This window comes from Physeter macrocephalus, chromosome 1, assembly GCF_002837175.3.
Source record: "Physeter macrocephalus isolate SW-GA chromosome 1, ASM283717v5, whole genome shotgun sequence".
NCBI lineage: Eukaryota > Metazoa > Chordata > Mammalia > Artiodactyla > Physeteridae > Physeter > Physeter macrocephalus.
In genome coordinates, this window is record NC_041214.2 from 80,043,798 (window position 1) to 80,063,329 (window position 19,532).

The window sequence follows — 19,532 nt, forward strand, 5'->3', positions numbered from 1 at the left end:
TTTGCACCTACAGTCCCTTTGTCCAGAATGCCTTTCCTCCAGTCTCTGCCTGAAGAAATCTTTAGCCTATACTTCCAAATTCAGCTAAAATATCCTCTCTGTACATATCCTCCCAAACATATCCTGCAGAAGTCTGTATAATTCCATTTTAACATCTTTCCAATTGTATTGTGTTTGTTGCTCTCTAATCCTAGACCAGGAGTTCCACAGAGGGCAGAACACTTTCTTATTGATCTTTCCAGTCTCCGTGCCCAACAGAGCACCAGATACGTGGTAGGTGCTCAGTAAACGCTTGTAGGAAGGGAGGAAGGAAGGAAAGAGGAAGGGAAGGAGGAAAAGAGGAGGAGAGTAGAGGAGGAGAGAGGTGACAAAGATTCTCTCCTTGACCAAACTCTGATCAGACTCCTCTGAATTCTCTTCCCAAGTAGGCCCTGACTTTTGGGTCTCTGTGTTTGTCTTTACATTGTCTAATTTTAGCAAGAATCCGGCAAAGCTGGTTTAGCTAGATTCCCCCATCCTCCATACCTGATCTCCCTCCATATCCACATCCTCCACCATCCCCCAGGTGAAATCTGATCACTCTTGTCTGCCATCAGAATCCCCCCTTATCTCTGACGTTTTCTCTTAGTAATTTTCTATCACTGATCTCCACCCTGCTCCTTCGCTATAAATTCCCACCTTTCTTTGTTGTATCGAGTTGAGCCCAATCTCTCTCCTCTACTGTAAAACTCCATTGCAGTGGTCCCTACAACTATCATGATAGTCCCCTTTGAATAAAGTCTGCCTTGTCATCTTTAACAAGTGTCATGAATATTTTTTTAACAGAGGGAGGAAGGGAGTGGGGAAGGGAGGAAGAAGGGAAGGAAAAAGGAAGGAAAAGAAAGAGCAAGGAAGGAAGGACGGAAAGCAGAAGGGAGGAAAGGAAGGATTTAAACTGTAAAATGTAGTAACTAGTTCATCTCTGGAATATTTGTATCAATAGTAAAAAAAAAAAAAAGGGAAATAGATGCACCAGAAAAAATATATTTGCAATAAAAGAAAAGTTACACTCATCTGGGAAAGTATTCTTTTGCCCTGCTAAGACCACCAATGAATATAAAATCCCTCCCACACTTCTTTTCAAAGGTATTTGCATTTGAGTCACAATTCCTGCCAATCCCAAATTACATAGATCTGCATGGCAGCAATTAGGTGTATAAAGAGCTATTGGGGAAGAATGACAGCTGTTGAATTCTGCAGTGGAAACAGAAAACCTGTGCACAAGGGCTCAACTCTGACTAGTAACAGAGAGATTGAGAATCTGCTAGGCACTTCTAGAAAGTAATCTTACCAGTGTGAATTATCAGGGACACAGAAATCAACAATGCAGGAATGAGATGATCAAATAACCGTGAAGCACACCAGGCTTAGAACGCAGGATACTCCCAACTGAGGTTTTACTTTGGTGAGGAGAGTGGCACCAGAAGTGGAAAAGGGGCCATGGACCCTTTGGACCCCAGACCATCTAAATAAGAATTTCTGGAGATGGGGCCATAACGTCAAAGTTTTTAAAAAGCTCACCAAGTGACTCTACCAGATACAGGTGACTAAAATTAGTTTACTTAGCACCGTTTGCTAAGCTGGTTCACATGCATAGGTTTATGTAATCTGGATTTATAAAGAAAGGTAAAACCAAAGCTCAGAGACAAGAAGGAAACTTACTCTGAGTCATACAGTTAGTGACAAGGTTCAAACTTGTGCCTTCAGACTTCAAGTTTAACATGTATTCAGTACGTCAGACCAGTTTAGGGAACTGCTCCCAGGGAATGTCTTAGTGGAGAAAATCCGGTCTTGAGTGATCCTGCTCTCCCTTTTCTCCACAGCATTTCCTCCTACACCCCTCTCATTCCCAGGTGCCCATTTCTACTCCCATGATCTAAGCAGTGACTAACCACTTGGCAGGAGTCAGTTTTGTGGGCAGCCTCCCTGTGGGAAAATGTTCTCTTTGAAAGAACACTGGCAAATGAAGTAAAATGCGAACAACTGGTGTGTCTCGGTGAAGTGTATGGGAGTCTCTTGAACTATACTTGAAATTTTCTGTAAGTTTGAAATATCAAAATTGTAAGTTACAAGGAGAAGGAGAGGAGGAAGAGGAGGAGCAGGAAGAGAAGGAGAAGAAAACATCGGCAGGATTTCATATAGATGAGATGGCTTTGGTGATGAATCCACAGCCTGAGGGTCTGGAGGCCTGAGTCTGTTCCTGACTCAACCACCACTCTGCTCTGAAACCTTGGCCACCCCCATTCTAGATTTCATATCGGGAAAATGAGAGGGCTGGAGCAGATTATCCCTGTAACGTTTGTTGATGCATAACAAACCACCCCCAAATCTTAGTGGCTTAAAGCAAAAATTTATTATCTTTCATTGTTTTTTGGACTAACTAGGCCCAGCTGGGTGATTCTCCATTGGGGGATTCTCCTGGCGTGACACTCAGATAGAAGTTGGGCTTGGCACTACCTAGCTCATATGGGCTGGACATCCCATGTGGCTGGCTTACGTGCCTTGCAGTTCATCCTGATTTTGACTGGGAGCCCAGATGGGGGTGTGGACCCAGAATACCTACACTTCAGTGTCTTATTAAATAGACACATGGTGCTCTCCTCAGTTAGGGCATGCGTTTTTTTTTTTAAAGGATGTCTTTCATAAATTAGAAGCTCCACACTCATGTGAATAGTTATTATTGCTGTTATTTACGTTCTGCTGACCACTGGCTGTTACCACCCTGCTAACCACCATCCTGTTGGTGTCCGGATGCTTCTCCTGACTACTCCCTGTCTCTGCTGGCAGTCTTCTAGTTCCCAGCCACTCACTGGAGATGCAGCTACCTAGGAATTCCAGGGTAAGCAGCAAAGGAAAAAAACTTAGGAAAAATTGTGTGGGGTTTCCATTTATAAAAACTGTGATTGTTTTAAAATATTAATCACTATAATAAGGGTAGGTATGTGTAAATACATTCCCAAATGCATCCTCTCTCATACCCTTCCTGTGATGGGTGAGGAAAATATGCTATTTGGGGCTTGCTCAGCAACCCATTAGAACCAGAGAAGTCCACAGGCAGAGAGCTCATGGCCCATTTGAGAAGGTTTACTTCTGCTTTTTAGTTTGTATACTTGTTTTAACCAGTTATATATTTACATTTAAAGTCGATGGTTCCACAGATTTGTTTTAGAAAGGAGTAATTCCCCTCCACTTGAGAGTCCCCTCCCCAAGACAATTTCTTTCAACTATTTCAGCTAGGTTTTAGCTTGGTTTAGTTTAGTATTTATTCCAGATATTGCTATTTCTTGATTTTTTGTTTTTCTCCCTTCTCCATTATCGCATATACACATCCTTCCAGCCACCCAAATATTCTCATGACAGTTACTTCTTAATTTGGGCTAGGTCAATATTCTGTTTCTTTTTACAACTAGGTAAACACTCTTCCCAGCTGAATCCTGTGGTATTCACTGATCACTTTTCCTTTCTAAATAACTATTTTTTTCTTCAGAGCTAATGATTGTCTCGTTGCTGTTGTTTAATCTGCTTACTTTTCTATGTAGATAACACTAATTCATCCAAATCTCTGCCAACTATTCAGCTCTTGTCTCAAAATGGTCAGAAACATCCGTTATTCCATCAATCATATATATATACTTTTTTTCTTTCTTTTTTTTTCTTTCTTTTTTTTGATGGGCCATGTGTTTACTGGTGAGGGAACAGTGCTGGCCGAGGGTCCTCAGCGGTCACACAGGGGCTGACGCTCGGCCTGCAGCAGGAGGGTCTCCGTCCGCGCGTCTAGGCTGTAGGCCGTCTTCCGCAGGTCCTGCCCTGCGCGCTGCATGAACTCGAAAGCAGGGCAGTCCACCCACTGGCGGCTCTGCGCAGGGACGGCGCTCCCGGCGGCGGCGGGTCCCACACGGGCCTGGGCGCCCAGCAGCCCAACGCCCAGCAGCGGCGGCGGCGGCGGCGACCGAAGGGGCCTGCCCAGAGGCGGGGGATCATGGCGGAGCGGAGGGAGCCCGGACGCCCAAGGTTCGGGGATGCCGCGACAGCAGCGTGGGCGGCTCGGGAAGAATTATATTATATTTTTGAGGCATTCTTTCTTTTGTTGTTTTCCCCCTTGTTTAAAGGAAGTACATCTTTGGCAGAGAACAGCTCTCTGAAAAAGAGTATATTGCAGGTAAAATTTTGAAGACTTGCCATCTCTGAAGATGTCTTTATTTTTTTCTCAAACCTGATTGATAGTCGGGTATATCTAAGTTAGGAATCATTTCATTCAGAATTTTGAAGGCTCCCCTCCATGATCTTCTAGCTTCTTGTGTAGCTGTTGAGAGAAATCTGAAATGATTCTAATTCGTGATCCTTTGTAAATTATTGCAATTTTTCCTCCCCTCCCCTCCCTTCTCATTTCCTACTAGTACAGGACATAAGAAAGTTTATTAGTAGCTCTGGACTTACAGGCGGTGGGGGGACTTGTGGACTGTGGACTCTAATGATGAGCTTGGGCCATTTTATATCAATGTCTGTAAATCTTTCCTCTTAAGCTGATCACAGTTCTGGGGAAGAATCCTCCAGTCTTGTATTGGAGGACACAGTCTGGTTGCTGGCATTCTTGTAGCTGTGTTGGCAGAACTAGCTGGAGACCTCAATATTTAGGACACATGTTTTCTTGTCCTTGTTTTCAGAATGGTGCCATGCTACCAACTGTGCCTAGTATCCTGTAGTCCAGGGAGTATCTGTTTTATCCTATCCAGAGAATACATCTCCAGTCTTCTACCACAGTAGGGGAGCATATACACCTGGCTGCAAGGTGTGAGGGAAGGGATCTAGAGAACTGTGTCATAAACAGACTTTTAAGCAAGTCTATTCACTCCCAAATCCTAAGGAACGTGGTGTGAATTCATAAGTTTTTGAGGGCTTCTGCATGTAAATCGGTTCTTTTTCAACTTTTACCAGTGCTAGTTTAAGATTCAGCTTTTTCTGTGCTGCTAAGTTAATTAGCACCCATTCATTTGCATTTTACTTCCTAAAATTTTGTTGCTTGCAACTTTGTCTTTTTTCATTTTCTCCACTCCTGCGGATTTTTGCCTTTTAAGATACCTCTCTTTGCTGTTGTTTAAATGGAGTTTGAGAATGGAGCAAAACAATGTACATTTTTTTCAAACCACCATTTTTACCAAATGTTCCCTGAGGACGATGCTTTGAATTGCTAAGATTGGGGGCGAGAGCAGAAAGATTCAGACCACAATATTTCCTCAGGCTTAAGGGATTGGATTTTGAGGCCAAATTCTCTTTCCAATTTGCCTTCTTAGTTTGTGGACCTTGTGAAATTATCGAGGACATCACATTATTACCACTTTCACCCCTGTCAAGATAAGATGACAATAGCTACGATTCACTGAGTGGTTACCTCATGCCATTGCTGAGCCAAGCACTTTACAAACTATCTCATTTAATTCTCATACCAACTACATAAAGTAAGTAGTTTTATTTATTCTCATTTTAAAGATGAGGAAAATAATGCCTGGAGAGATGAAATAATTTGCCCAAGGTCATAAAGCTATAAATTTGAGGAATCAAGATTCAAACATAAATCTGTCCAGCTGGTAGTTGCTGTATTGTGAGGTTTCTGCTTATTGTAGGCTTTTTGTGCCTTGGCTGACGCAGCTTTCTACTACCATCACCACAGCACCATCATTGCTGTTGCTGTGTGTGCCCCCTGCAACATCAGTTTCACAGAATGCACTTAACAAGTATACAAATCCCTGAAAAGTGACATTCTTGGAAAAGGAAAAGAAATCAGAGGAAAATCATGGTTGCACAGAGGGGAAGCAATATGGCACAAGCACGGGAAACTGTCCATATCAAAGTTTTTTCTCCCTGAAGTACAGTCTCAATTATTCCTACATTGTACACAACAGACTGATATTTGGCACATACTCCAATTGGGGGTATGCATCCTGCTCAGAGAGTCAGTCATTACTATGACAACAACTTCTTTATTTTTTTCTGAATGAATGTTATAATTAGCTGTCACATGAAATCAGATACAGCAACTGACATCACTGTCAGACCCTCTAACCCTAGCTATTCAAGATTTCTTGGTGGCAGCAAGCACCGGGAGCCTTGGCCAAGTGGATGTCTCCAGATCAGGGCAGGCAATTCAAGGATGAGAGTTTTAATGACAAGCAACTTCTCATTAAGGCAACCTAGCTCTAATTAGATGCTGCCTCACTCTCACACATTTTACTACACACGTTAGTCACTCAGCACATTTTACTACATTAAGCAGCCATTTATCTCACACACACTCACACAGGAGAAATCAGACTCTGCAAAAGGAATCATGTTTATTGAAAGGTGGTTGACTCAGGAGAATATAATTGGTTTATTTCTCCAGGCATGAGGAACCATTAAAAGTCAGACGCTGCATATTTGTATAGGCCAAGTTTTGTATAAGGATACATATGTTGGTTTTACTTGATCTGCAGCAAAAGCAAAAGTAGGGAGGGGAAACTAACTTCCTGCACTGCCTACATTGTGTCAGGAGTCTTGTTAAACACTGTCACAAATGCAATGCCCATTAAAACCTCACCTATTATTTAAGGCAAGGTGAAAGAAGCCTTCGATGGAGACTAAGTACATATTATGCATTTTCATTGTAAAGAAGATGAAACTATGGCTCAGCAAAAACCAGGAATGCTTTCTAGCTGGAAACATACTCTAGAAATCCATGTCAAATGTCAAAAAAAAAAAAAGGGTAGAGAGAAATAAATAGGAATAATTGGGATTTCCCTGATTCGTGTAATTTCCACAAATCTACTGCCAACTCCTGGCCATCCAGTGGTCCACACACCACTGACAATAGTTGGACAGAATACGGGAATCAAGGAGGGGAGGAATTAGAGACAGATCAGCCTACTGTAGTGATCAGATCACTGATCACCCATAGATCCACAGCAATGGTAATGCTGATGGGACATAGAGGTCAAGTGCTCCTACTCCTCATTTTACAGAGGAGAAAACAGCCTTGTTGCCCAGTTCACAGGATGAGTAATCAGCAGAGGAAGAAAGCAGACCTCAAAAGCCAGAATGCTTTTCCCTCCTTTATACAGTCTCCTGGGGATGTTATATCAGGATTTCTCATATAAACTCTCTGCCCAAAGGAATGTTTGACTGGGTTCCCTCATAGTGGAATTTCAGACAATGTTTTAGGTGAAAAATATTTATTCAGAGATGCCTTCACTTCCCCTTTTCAGCAACACCAGACAGCCACTTAATCCATCTACACATACTAATCTAACTTGACTGTGAAAGCATAATCATTCTACATCCCAGTCGGAGACTAAGTCACCATCATCATCCATTTCACCCTTTTTCCGTCTGATGCACTGATTAAGGATTCCGTGGTATTATATCAATTTGCCTTGTCTACTTATAGGTCCATTAAATACCTGCAGATAAAGATCTGATCATACAAGAATTGTAATTTGCTTCTTCTTTGAGTTACATTCCATTTTGATAGACTTCACAGATACACACTGGAAATAAATGTTGTATCCATAGTGTTAGGATCCTTTCCTTTTCTCTTACTTTTAACTGGGAAAATGTGTAACAAAGATATTGTTATTTTTCTTTAAATCAATCTGTTAAAGGGAAGACTGGACAGAGAGTATGGAAGCTACATATTATTCTTCCCCTCTTCTTAGACTTATATATTTTCTTCAGTTGGAAAGAGAAGCTGAGCTTGAACACCATTCCTGATATTAATATGACCCTGAGAAAGCTATTTAAAGTTTCTGAACCTTAGTTTTTAAAAAATCTTTTAGTTGAGGATAATAAAACATACTTCAAGGTAGGAAAGTTGACAGAAGTAAATTAAATCATATTTACAAAAGGGCATTGCAATATGTCAAATACATAATACAGTAAATGATAAATGGCTGCTTAATGTAGTAAAATGTGCTGAGTGACTAACATGTGTCAGCCACTGTAGAAAATGTAGAGGTGTTAGAAGAATTAATAATGACATTAAATCAATAATTAATATTAATAGCTACCATTTATTCAATAAATCTCATTGGGCACCCAACAATGTATCAGGCAATGTGCTAGGCAGTTCCTGCCCTCAAGTTGCTCATAGTCTCATTTGAGGAGGCAGAAGTAGACAGGTGTTACAGTATAGTGTGATCAGTACTACTAAAATGTTAGGAACGGGAGGAGAACCTAATCCAGGCTTGAGATGTCAGAAAGAGCTTCACTAGGGAGGTGATGACACATGAATCAGATGAAGGGGGAGAGCATTTGCAGAAGACAGAACAATTTCCACGAAGTCCTGAAGCAAAAGAGAACATGGAACATTCAAGGATTGTTAGTTGTCTAATGCGTAAAAGTTGGAGGTAGCAAGTGATAAGAGATGATGCTACAGCAATAGGAAAAGGCTGGATTATTAAAGATCATAGGAAGTTTAAGAGGATTAGACTTCAATATAAAGAGAATGAGAGACATTAACCAGGGGAGTGGTGTTATCAGATTTGAGCTTTAAATGGTCACTCTGGCTTCAGTGTGGACAATAGATTGAGTGAACATAGGAGGACCATGAGACACTGTTGAAGTCCAGGTAAGGAATGGTAGGGGTTTAGACTAGGTTAGCTGGCAATAAGGAAGGATAGAAGTTGACAGACTTGAAAGAAGTTTGAAAATATTTAGTGACTGAGTGGACCTGGAAGAATCAAGCTGACTCTAGTGGCTAGATGAAAATTGGTGCCCTTCACTTAACAGGGAACCCAGGAAGAGAAGCTGGTGCAGGGGTGAGGTGGACAAAAGAGTGTAAGACCCAGGCTTTAAATCTGGAAGCTGGCAGCAATAGCTTAAAATCTATTTCTATAGAGTATAGATATAAAACGGGACCATATATGGACCAGAGGGGTTACCTGTCTTATTAGATCGGGCTAAACATGCTGACAATGAGGATGGCCTCTCTTAGAGGTTTATGTTTATCTGCAGGACTAATAAGGCAGGAACACTCAGATTCAGGTTTATTAATCAAACTGACCTCAGGTTAAGTGGCTAGGTCTGCAGTATATCCTATATCTCATGGCAGAAGTCATATGGAACCATCAATGCAAGACTTAGATCAGTGGATCCAGTAAAGGAAACAACCAAATCATACAAATGAAGTAATGATCCAGGTTGAAGGTGTCATTTGCCTTTTACCTTAAAAACTTCCTTTAACATTTATTGTAGTGTGGGTCTGCTGATGAGATATCCTCTTGGCTTTCATTTATCTGAAAATTTTTAATTTTGCTTTCATTTCTGGGTATAGAAATCTAGGTTGCCTTTTCCCTTCATTCCATTGCCTTCTGGCTTGCATCATTTCCTAAGAGAAGTCTTCTGACATTCTTATCCTTAGTCATCTCTATATAATGTGTCCTTATTCTCTGACTAAGATTTTTTTTTTCTCTGATGTTCATCAATTGGATTATGATTTACCATTGTGTGTGTGTGTGTATGGTGCATGTACACGTGTATGTGTGTTCAATATTTATTCTGCTTGGAGCTTATCAAAACTCTTGAATCTGTGGGTTTACAGTTTTTATCAAGTTTGAAAAAAAACTTTTGATGTTCTTTCTTCAAATCTTTTTATCTGTCTTCCATCTTTCTCTTCTCTTTCTGGGACTCCAATTTATGTATGTTAGACAACTTGATATTGTCCCACACTCACTAAGGCTCTGTTCACTTGTTACAGTCTTTTTTCCTATGTGTTCCTCATTTTGGATAGCATTTAATGCTACGTTTTCAAATTCACTGATGTTTTTTCTTCTGAAGTGTCTAATCTGTTGTGATTCCCATCTATTATATTTTTCATTTTTGATACATCTTTCACCTCTACAAGCTCCTTTAGATATTTTAAAATATCTTCCATTTCTCCTTAACATGTTTGTGTTTTACTTTACATCTTCATAAATATTTATAATAGCCATTTCAAAATTCCTTATCTGCTGTCTCCATCATCACTGTCATTTCTGAGTCTGTTTCTATTGATTTATTTTTCTCCTTATTATGGGCCTAATTTTCAAGTTTTTTTGAATGCCTGGAAAATTTTGATTGGATGCCAGGTCTTATGTATTGGTTGGCTGTTCTATTTAGTTGCATTCTTTTTGAGAGTGTTGGTCTTTATTACAGTATATAGCTAAGTTACTTTCAGATCGATTTGATTATTTTGAGACTTACTTTTAAACTTTATAATTATAGTGACTCCAGAGAAGCCTTTACCCTGGGGCTAATTTAGCACCACTACTAAGGCATGACCTTTTTCAATGTCCTATCAATACCCAGTATATATCAAGGTATCTCCAATGGTTGGTGGGATTGTAAAAATACTCCCAGCTCTATGTGAGTTTTTTTGTCTTATGGAAGTTCTTTCTCCACCATTAGGAATTTTATCCCATACATGTGCATATCAGTACTCAGTCAAAGATTTGAAGGAATTCCTCTGCAGATATCCAGTGTTCTCTACTTCTCTATGTACCTTCCTCATCTTTGATACTCTGCTTGAACACACATGCCTCATGTGAGTCATACTTGGTGAATGTTGAGAGTGAAGGGCATGGGAAATTAAGAAATAAGAAAAGGAGGTTTTTTGTGCCTGGGACAATCTAAAACTAGGCCAGGACCTCCTGTGTAGGATAAGACAAACCATAAACTATACTAATTTGTCTAGAAAAGGTTCACAACCAGAGATCACTAAGGATAACATAAATCACCATCCCTCCTCCTGCCATAATCACATAATAAATTAGAATGTAGGAATCCCACTGCAAGTAGTATGGGGCATGAGCCCTTTCATTCAAATATCAAAAACAGAGACAGGTCAATTCTTCCCTTTTTTAGCTTGGCAAAGATGCCTATTCCTTTCTGAGCTTCAATTTTCTCATTTGTATGTGAGGATAATAACACCCATATCATAGAATTGTGAGGATTAGATGAGATTTTGCATGCAAAGGACTTAGCATAGTGACTACCCACCATAAATGTTTAAAACCTTTTTAGCCTGAAATCATAGATAATCCAGTTGAATCTATCTTTTCAAATGTCTCCTAACTCTGTCCCCTCTGCTCCATCCTTCCACACACCCTACATTCTCTATCAGGAGTTTGTGTGTATATCTCCTTACTAGACTGTGAACTTCTTGTGTAGAGACAGGGTTTTGCTTATCTTCACTTCCTATCCCACCTTATCTTGAATGTACATAACAAATATTCAAGAAATATTTGTTGAATAGACTGCAGAATTTGATTTTCTCCCTATACTTGGTGCAATAGATAGAAGAAATAAAAGAAATATGGCTAAAAATCTCAAGGTTCTTGAGGGCTGTGATAATTCCTCGTGGACATTTGATGCAGAGCAAACGTCTCAGTAACTCAGTCAATACAAGTCACCCACACAGGACCCCAAGGTAATATGGAGCCTATTAACTGGGAGTCTGAAAGCCCATTCTACAAAAAAGTCTAACCAGTCATTTTGTTTGACATGCTTCTTAGACAACACACAGCAATATTTGTCTTCAGGGGACAGAAGAGGGTAAGGGGCTGAGAACTGGAATGAAAAAATAAAGCCACAAAATAAAACTCTCAGCTTCAAATTTATGATTATATGTATTTGTGTCATTACTTATCACATTTTCAAACACAACACCAGTTAAGTCTAGCAGTTTAATTGACAACTGATGAAAAACACCATATTGTTACTCAGTTAAGTCACACTGATCTTGCTATTTGATCTCTTTTTTCCAATGTCAGTAATTTGCCAGCTTCATTATTGACAATGTAAACTGCTCAAACTCCTATGAGAGACAATTTGGGGAGGGAAGGATATGACATTTTGGTCCAAACTGACACTGTTCAAAAAATACAATTGATAACCAGGAATGGTACAGTCCATAAAATGAGCCATTACTGCTTATGAGGCAGCATTGGACACAGAAATGGTGGTGTTCAAAAGAGGCAATTATAACAGCTTTGATTTTTCTAAGCAAATCCATCTGCTTAATTGAACTCATTGGTCCACCTGGCATGTGATAACAGTATATGTGGAAATCAAGGAGACATCTCATATAGGTGGCCTTATTCATGAAAATATAAAAGAATGTTCTGTTCAAAATGAACAGCTTTTCAGCTTTTCCACTGCTTGAAATTCCACTATTATTGTCAATCTTTATAGTCCTTCTGACCACAAAACGTAACCTTTAACTAATCAAGAACTGGGCAAGTTTTAAAAAATGAAATGAAGTCCACTGTTACTTAGGAGAGAGCAGGTTAGAGGAAGTATGAGAATGGGGCTATGGGTTTTAGAAGATGGAGTTCTCTCAGCTCAGGTCAACAGCCTCACATCAGTGACTGGGAGATAGAAGTAGAAAGACAACTCTGTTCATTCAACCAGCTGACTGATTGATCACTTCCTGCCTGCTGCTCCTGCTACAGAGCTTTCATCATTTCTCTCCAAGATCACTGCAAAACCTTATTTTTTATTGGAGTATAATTGTTTGACAATGTTGTGTTAGTTTCTGCTGTACAGTGAAGTGAATCAGCTCTATGTATACATATATCCCCTCCCTCTTGGACCTCCCTCCCACCCCCATCCCACCCATCTAGGTCATCACAGAGCACCGAGCTGAGCTCCCTGTGCTATACTGCAGCTTCCCACTAGCTATCTATTTTACACATGGTAGTGTATTTACGTCAAACCTAATCTCCCAATTCATCCCACCCTCCCCTTCCCCCCACCCCGTCCCTATGTCTGTTCTCTACGTCTGCATTTCTATTCTTGCCCTGCAAATAGGTTCATCTTTACCATTTTTCTAGATGCCACATATATGCGTTAATATATGATCTCTGTTTTTCTCTTTCTGACTGACTTTTTATACGTTGCTCCCCTCCACACAAATGTCTACATTTCTTCTTAAACTATTCTTCTAAAATTTTGTCTGATCATGTCAATCACCTGTTTTAAAATCTTTAATGGGGTCACACTTTACCCTTAAATTAGCCCCACATTCCTTAAGCTGAACTTTTCTCTCTTAAAGCTTCATCCTCCAGGCCTCCTCTCCACAATCCCCATGTATCTAAACATGTAACGTCCTTCCACAGTTCTGAGTTTTGGCCATTGTGCCTCTCTCCATCAGGAATTTTCTTCCCTGTCTTCTCTGCTAGGTGGCCTCCCACACATTCTTCAGGGCTCAGGTTAAAAGTCAATCTTTCAGTAATGCTTCGTTGGACTCACTCAGCCAGAATTAATCACTCCTTCCTGTGTGACTAAACAGAACCTAGTTTATATTATGTGACTGTCTCATTGAAATAATGTTGGTTGTCTGTCTTCATTTGTGTTAGATTGTGAAGGCAGTGACTGTGTGTTGAAGAGGCAATGGGATGTTTGCAGGAGAAAATTTTATTTCCCTTCTGAAGGGAAATAATAAAAGAAGGACCATATTTCCCAATTGCAATATGTCTGGATGTGGCTTAAAGCTACCTCTAACCAATGCAGTGTGAACAAAAGCGATGTAAACCACTTCCCACTGACCCCTAGCATTTGATTCATGATTTTCATTTTTTTTCTCTTGCCAATTGCTCAGCTACAAGTTGAGGATTCCAAGAAGCTGCTGGACGGAAGGATCCTGGGTCTCTGAGCTACCACCTGAAGGAAATCCATCACAATGAACATTGGCGCCAGATTTCCCCCGAGCAAGAAATAAACCTTTATTGTGTTAAGACACTGAGATTTGGGGTGTTACAGCAACTAGCCTTACTTACTCTGAATAATGCTGGGTCTTCTTCTACATTATGATGCCTTCTTTCTCATTGTGATTTACAGTTGTCCACTACTCCTGATCCAGTTCTGGCCTCACTTTCCTTTAGACTAGATCCCTTGGTCAACCGTTTAGTAATATTATTGCCATCACCCTAGAATCTTCTTCTGATGTTTTCCTTTATTAGTACTAGTGTAGTTGTAATAGTAGGAGCGGTAGCAGTTGTTGATGCTCTTTAGGAGCATGTAATGCTTTGCAGATGAAATATTTTTGCCTTCATTTTCTTACTTTGATTTTGGTCTCTCATGGTTTCTGTCTTACCTCAAAGTGCTTGTTACCTGCTATCTCCACTCCTAAATCTGAACTGATCCCACAGAGAAAGTCACAGAATCTTTGGCTCTCATACAAGTTAATGCTATCTCCTCACTGCTATTGAGCACACCTCTTAGTCACCTCTTATAATCTTTAAGTCTCCATATATAGCTTGTTAAACATGTTTATTAAGACTTTATTTTTTAAGAGCACTTTTAGGCTCTCAGCAGAATTGAGAGGAAGGTACAGAGATTTCCCATTCACCCCATGCCTCCACATGTGCATAGCCTCCTCCATTATCAACATCCCCCTTCAGAGTGCTATGCTTGTTACCACTGACACACTGTAATCATTCAAAGCCCACAGTTTACCTAAGGGTTCACTCTTGGTGCTGTACATTTTATGGGTTTGAATAAATGTATAGTGACATGTGTCTTTCATTACAGTATCACGTAGAATATTTTCACACCCTAAAAATCCTCCGTATTCTGCCAATTCATCCCTCTCCTCCCCCACCCCCTGTCAACCACTGACTGTCTGACTGTCTCCACAGTTTTGCCTTTTCTAGATCATATGGTTAGAATCATACAGTAAGCAGCCTTTTCAGATAGGCTTTTTCCACTCTTCATAGCTTTTTATCCAATTTTTTTCTACTCTCCTCAAAACCTCACCCCTTATTTCTAAGATTAATCCCTCTCGTGTACTTGATCTCTCCTTCCAATAACTTTTTTTTTCTCATTTCTTTTAGAAGGCCATGGGATCAAAAAATGTGTCTAATCCCTCATCCTACCTCTTTTATCATCATGCTTCAATGCACCCTACATTCCAGACATACCAAAATTCTTAGTTCCCCAAATGCAGCTCATACATTTTTACATGATGTTATCTTTTTCTGAAATGTCCATTCCCCACCTCCTCAACCTGGAAAACTCTTATTTATCTTTCAAAAAGCAGATCAGATATCACCCCCTTTATGACATCTTCTCTGATATTCCCAAGCAGACATAGTGGCTCCCTCCTCTCTGTTCCCATAGCACCTCAAATATCATTGTATTATATCTCATTGCATTATCATTTTCTCTTGGCAAGCCTCTCTACCCCTAGACTGTTAGCATTTCTGAGGGCAGGACCATGTCTGATGGCTTGCTTTATTTTCAGCACTAGGAACAATACCTCACACAAGCAGTTCTTTAAATCAAGAAAGCAGGCAATTGAGTCTGCTCCTTGGAGAACTGGCTCAAGCATCCTAAGCATTAACAGCTTAGGACCCAGAGTAAGTGGGGATGAAGTAGAGAGAAAGGAGAGCTATCTTTGTATGGGACATTAGGCTTGGCTCTATTCTGTAACAACAAATTATAAACTTAACCTGGCTGAGTGTTCCATGTTCTTTTAGGTGATGGTCAGTCAGGTGTGGCCATAAGAGGGGACACAGGAGAGACATAGGAAAGCATATTATACTCACAGGTCCTGGAGAGACAGAGTCACCACACACCATGAGGGGCCACATGGAAGGAGTGCCAAGGGAACCAGCTCAACCAAGCAGGTGGGGAGCCAAGGAAGAGGGAGGACCTGTGGGCAAGCACCTTTACTGGGGGTCAGGATGAAATACACAAGAAAAGGTGCAAGGGGACGTCACTGATGCCTCTGAAGGTCACTAGGTCAGGAGATGGTAGGAAGAGGAACTTGTGGCAGGGGCCCACCTATCATATTGGTGTACCTGGTCACCTGGGCAGGGTACTCACAGACTATTTGTGGGGATGTTGAGGCAACAGGAAAGAAAAGACAAAAAACAGTATATAAAGTTTTAGAATTTACAATACATGGAGTATCTTAGATATGTCTTAAATGGCCTCAGAAAGCAGAACTATGACCTATAGACAAAAGTCACAAGTAGACAGATGGGCACTAAAGATAAGAAAGGACTTTCCAACCATCAGAGATGTGAAAAATGGAAGAAGTTACCTTGGAAGGCAGTGAACCTCATTACTGGAGGTATTCAAGCAGAGGCCAGATGGTCGCTTGTGGAAAAATTGCTACATAAATTCATACAGCATGTAGAACCCATGTGGTGTTGTGTGGAATACTCATCAGTGCAGATCAAGTCAAGGCCCACCTTGTTTGGGGAAGGCTTGCACAAGTTGAACAAGCAAAGCTATATGGATTTTATATGACCATTCTTTCCAAAGTCTTTTCTTCATGTTTCTAGTCCAAAAAGATATTCCAAATGAAAAAATATTTCTTAAGTCAAATATATTTGGGAACTACTTCATACAGCACCCTATTGATGATACAAAGCCATTCTCAAAAAGACACTGAGATTTCCTGAAATAAAGGGAGCCATGTCACTTGGCTTATCTCAGCATTTCCCAAAAGTTTTGTTCAGCAAAACTTTTTATTGTGTAATATACCTGTGAATATTGCATGGTAGAATTCCATCTAATTCTGCTTTCACCAGGGTAAAAACGTTTCCCTCTGGAGAGAGGCAAATACAGCATTTTCTCCTTTGCTGATTTCAAATAACTCCAGGTCTAAAATATACAGGAAGGCTGCAGGCATACTAAGGGATTCTTGCGCCCAGGGGAAAAAAAAAGGTATTACCAAACTCATATACCTTTTTTCATTTAATAATGATCCCACCCTATAAGAAAAATGTTAGTATTCTTCTTTTTACATAGGGGGAACCAGAGGCAGCTAGTAAGAAGATGAAGGATTCCAAAATCCGTTATATCCCATTACTCAACTCAGCTGGCATTGAGCTGGGAGCCCAGAAATGGAGGAATTCAACTAAGAGACTGTCAAGACTACTACTAGCTTAATGGTCAATGATTCTTGATTTCATTATTTGAGAACTGACAGTCTCCAGAAGCATAAATGTCACCTTGATAGTAAGTACTGGAGCCCATTAAATCCAGAAATTTACTTTTTCATAGTTGCCACAAGAATGAGAAGGCAGGCAAATATAATCATTACTCATTGGCAATATGAAAATCAATAACCCATTACTTCTGTCAGCTGTATCCCCAGACTGGGCCACCTTCTGAAGGAGAGGCTGATGAGTTACCTCCTGAGTTATATAGTTATATAGTGAGTTATATAGTCAGGACCTATATAAACAGGCTGGAAGTAAATGACTTAGATATATCCACAGACACTGGGCCAGGCAGCAAATGACGGTAAATTCTGGATATTTTTACTGTCAAAAAATACCTTTTATTATCCTCAATGGGCTCATACTTTGCTACCAAACTATTAATTAAGTAAAAATCAGGCTTTCCCATTTGTTTTCATCAATGGCATACAGAACTGCCAAATAGAGCTTGAGACCAGCATCTGCCTAGATGGTGTAACTGTGTTAATTTGATGTAACTCCAGTCAGAAGCAAAGAAATCTGATATTTCAGAGGCTTTTGCCTTCTCATTTCAGGTAAAAGCACAGCTTCTTTGGGGCTATTTAAAATACAGAAAATTGTTTGAGATTATGGTGAGAATGGGTTGAAGGACATCTTAAACTTTTTTCATATATTTTGCATAGGCTCATTGGTATAATTATCTTACATTGTTTTGTAGTCTAAAGAATTAAGAAAGCAGATAATAATCAAAAAGGACAATAGCCTGGGAACCCTTATTACAGCCTTCATGGTCTTGTAAGGGTCTAAAAACTTACGTAGAAAACTAACCTAGATCTATCTCAAAGGACCCTTCTGACTCAAAAAACATCAAGAAAAAAATCCTATGACTTTATGTTTCGTTTTGTTTTCAGGGAGAAATGATTGCCCCCCCCCCCACCACCAGTATGATTCCCCTTAGCTGTTGCAACAATTCTGGAAGACCCTTTAATACTCCTGCTAATGAGGCATCCTTAGGTCCTTGCATTAGGTTCATTCAGTGTCTTGCTGAGAAGGCTGAGTGGTAACAAAATTTTTAAAAATAAAAAACCTTCTCATTTCCACAGCACAAATCATAGCCAGAAGCAAAAAAGGGGTGGGGGAATCTTTAAAAACTCCATACTCCTGGTACCTAAGCATTTAAGTAATTAGTTTCCTGAAAATTCGCTGCCAGACTTGTAAACAGCTACAAAGGTCTTAATATTTATTTTACAACATATTTCCAAACTCACTGCAAACAGCCTACAGGTTGGCCATTAATTGGGTATCTTTTATTTATTTATTTTCTTTGATTGGAGGAGCAGTTGATAGGGAAAAGGAAAACAGAGAAACTAACTTTATCACCCTTCTTCCACTAAGTTCTCCTTAATGTTCTCTAGAGTAAAAGGAAAAAATCTCCAGGAGTGGGTCTCTTTACACTAGCCCCTTCCTTGTAAAATTCTCAGTTAAGATGCTACTTTTCACCACTTCTTTTAATGACCATATTATTTTGCTTTTATTAGTTTGGCTTCTTTCTAACTTCTACTAATGGATGAGTTAACACATGACTCACACTTATAGTTATTTATTCTGATGTTTGGGGATACAGAGATGCTTTTAAAAAATTCCATCTATATAAGCATTTGGACCACTTTGCATTGAAGGCCATATTTTATTACCCATAAGAGAAAGATGCTACACTGAGGAAACCAGTAATACTGGTAAATTGATAGCACTTTTGCCTTCTTAGGAGTCTAGAGGACACTGAGTGAAGGAGTTGCATCCTCCACTTAAATTATTCCCAGGGAGAAAGTGAGGTGCTGCATGGTGTATTTGGGCATTTGGATCACAGTTTGCTTTAGCCAGAGCAGTATGATAGACCAAATGATTTCCTAAAGATATGGTATTAAAAATAACTGAAAACATACCCATTAAGGACAAGGGTAGGAAAGTTGGAAAGAAGTTCAATTTGAACATTTAAAAACATATATTATGTGTCAAACTTGGTGCTGGGGTGCTAGGGATAAACAGATAAATACCCACCCACATAAATTCAGAATTTGCCAGCAGGGTATACATAAACAGCAGTTGATGTATAAATAAATGTAATCTTAAAGAAATGAATTCCAGTTTTACGTAAGATGAAGTAAGCAAACATCATCTCTCCCATTGGAAGGAACTAACAATACTACACAGTATGCATGCAGCATCTATCTGAGGACTCTGAAAAGTAAAGGCTAGCTGGCAGTTTGGGAAACCAGAAGTACTATCAAACTGACAGTGCCTTTATAGCTCCAAACCCAGAAGAGCATGCCAGGTGCAAACAGAAATAGCTCTTACTGAAACCCTCTCTTTCTGGTCCCACGAGCCCCTGAAAGACAGAGGGAATGTATAACTTTCCTCTGGTGGTGGTGGTGTTTGTTTTGTTGTTTTCCACTCTCTCTTTCCCCAGCCCTAAGGCAAGCCCATGGTGGCAGCAGTGGCTGTAATAAATGTGCCAAATAACAGAAATGATGGCAGTGCCAGTAAAGCAGA

At 40.0% G+C, this 19,532-nt stretch overlaps 1 pseudogene; it reads right to left on the minus strand.

Moving 5' to 3' along the window:
- Window positions 1–3,736: 3,736 nt before the first annotated feature.
- LOC102983110 (neuropeptide-like protein C4orf48) lies at window positions 3,737–4,093 on the minus strand (annotated as a pseudogene).
- Window positions 4,094–19,532: the final 15,439 nt, after the last annotated feature.